Raw genomic sequence first — 2,671 nt, forward strand, 5'->3', positions numbered from 1 at the left:
AGCAAACCCCAAAGACAAACCTGCACCTGGGGACAGGCACAGGTGGAGTCCATGTGGTAGGAGTGAAGATGGTGGGAGTGAGGTCTGCGCACCCACACCCTCACCTTAATCCTCACCTATGCGCAAGCTTCTTGCCGCCACCCCCGAAAAACGTCCTGTGGCGATGTGAGAAAACTGAAACTATTCCTCACAACTATATAATAACTACTGCATACACACAAACACTAGCTACACAAATAATCTTTTAAAATAAATGTATAAAAATTATGTTTGTTGGTGTGACAGCCCTGGGCCTGTCGTACATGTGTACTGTGGTTTGTCTTGTTAACTTGCAGGTGTAGCGGAGGAGATAATGAGATGACCTGGCCGGTCCTCCCAGACTATTTAACCCCGCCTGCCCCGAGACCAGGCGGCCGCATTCTCCCGACTGCACACCAACATGTTTTCTCTCTGTTTGAGTTTTCCCTTTGTTAACTACTGACAACATGCACCTCACATTCTCCATTACATCCATACACCTTCATTCATCACTGATACTGACAATCACACCTCATCGTTCTCTTGTTTGCATCATTATTTAATAAATGTCACTTTATTATTGTTACGTTGCTGTGCATCTCCCTGTTTTGTTGTGGCCTGTGAGCCGGTCGTAACAAGTTGGGGGCTCGTTTGCCGTGAGTATAAAACCAGGACCTTGTTTGTGGTTTTCTTTAATTAATCCTAGTTAGTTGCTGTTGAGGCAATTTGGTTAAGTTGAGCTAGTCTATTGTTGTTTAAATGTTAAGTTGCACTACAGTCATGTGTAATATAGTTTGATGTATAAATCAGGGGACAAACGCTCATTTGCATCCTGAACCCCCAAAATATAACTTAGCTCAAATTATTTTATATGTTAAATATAATATACTAAATATAGGTTTTTGTCTGGAGGTACATGTTGGTCATCCAAAGAAAATAATGAAATTAACAACACAAGAGCATTTCTTTCAGGGAGATTTTGCAGGTTTACTACGAGTCTCATGTAGCTTTAGACTTTAAGACTAAACAGGTTTATTTAGTGTCACAGAGCCTTTCAAACACAGCTGCAATTCAAAGTTTTATGAAGAAGAAATGCTTTAGAATATACACTGGTTATTGTCAAATCAGCTACAAACTTGAATTATTTGATATTATCAGTTTACTTTTTTGTTTTAGGAATAATCAATAAATCCTATGATTTTAATATATGTAGTTTTGGTTTAAAGGTGCTGTAGGTAGGACTGGGAAGATCCAGGACTTAGCCAACAAATTTGAACATCAACAACTTCTCAGTCCCTCCCCCTTTTCTGCTAAAGCCCAAAACGGTCTCCCCCCCCCCCACATGGGAGAATGAATGCGTGTGCATGAGCAGTGATTGACACGCAGTTAGACACCCCCCCTGGCCCTGATTGGTGCACCCGAACCGCTCAGGGCGCCTGTTCAGCAGTCGCAGCCCTCTCACTCTGACATCTCTCCATTAGTGCATGTAAAAGGACCGGAGCATGTGTGTGTGTGTGTGTGTGTGTGTGTGTGTGTGTGTGTGTGTGTGTGTGTGTGTATTTCAGGCCTGTGTGTAGTGTGTAATAACAGTGTAAATTGTAATTGTAAAATTGTTGTAAATTGTAATTGTAATTGTAAATTGTAAGTGTAAATTGTAAATTGTAAATTGTAAGTGTAAATTGTAATTCCCCCATTGGGGATCAATAAAGAGTATAAATTATAATAATAAAAATAAACATCTGAACAGGGAGCAGTGGATTTTTGCAAATCACACTGCAGGCTGTAGGTGGAGCCAGAGGAGCCGGATTTTTTTTCAGTTTCAGCTAAAATGACAGAAAGTTAGCTTTATAAGTCTTACCTACTGCACCTTTAATGATGTGCCTGAGCCACGCCTCTTCCTCCGACACAGAAAGCAGACGAAATGTGGCACAGAAAACATCTTATCTGTTGTAATGTTTTATGTCTTGTGTTTAAAGATGGCTCAATTCCATCAAGTGTCCCAGTAAGCTATTTCATTGAGTCAGCATGCACAATACCAGGGCCTCTCCTAAGTGGAATGCAGCCATCATTAATGGTTTTGAATACACCTGTGCTTTTCCTACTATGACATGTCAACATGTTTGCCATGAAAAAAATCTACAGTGTGAGTTGGAAACTGGATCTCGCAGAAAGTGACCATGACCCCTAGTGTGGCGGCAATATTAATGCACGGTGCAAATAGTCCCGGAAATGGTGTCTTGATCTAATATGACTAATAACTATGATAGACTTATTTAAAGGTCCTATGACATGGTGCTCTTTGGATGCTTTTATATAGACCTTAGTGGTCCCCTAATACTGTATCTGAAGTCTCTTTTATATAGGCCTTAGTGTTCCCCTAATACTGTATCTGAAGTCTCTTTTATATAGACCTTAGTGGTCCCTAATACTGTATCTGAAGTCTCTTTTATGTTTGTGGCGTCTGCCAGAGTGGATGATGTCATCGCTAGAGTGCAGCACCTTAAAAAAAATATCTTTCTCCCCTCTCTATAAATTGCTCTCACGCCCACAATATCTAATTGTCATACACAATTTATACATCAAAACATAGGTATTTTTGTCTAGTTTCAGCCAATGTGCTCAGTTTTGCGATATGCCTTATACTTTTTTTTAA

The 2,671-nt window shown here is 40.2% G+C and overlaps 1 long non-coding RNA gene across 1 annotated transcript in view; it reads left to right on the plus strand.

The window, feature by feature from the left end:
* The window catches only part of LOC118495525, a 13,080-nt gene extending 10,901 nt beyond the window's left edge, over window positions 1-2,179 (plus strand). Inside the window, exons 2-3 of the long non-coding RNA XR_004897972.1 lie at window positions 797-800; window positions 2,167-2,179. This is a non-coding gene — a long non-coding RNA (uncharacterized LOC118495525). The remainder of the gene's footprint in view (window positions 1-796; window positions 801-2,166) is intronic.
* Window positions 2,180-2,671: the final 492 nt, after the last annotated feature.

Source organism: Sander lucioperca, chromosome 7, assembly GCF_008315115.2.
Source record: "Sander lucioperca isolate FBNREF2018 chromosome 7, SLUC_FBN_1.2, whole genome shotgun sequence".
Classification (NCBI taxonomy): domain Eukaryota; kingdom Metazoa; phylum Chordata; class Actinopteri; order Perciformes; family Percidae; genus Sander; species Sander lucioperca.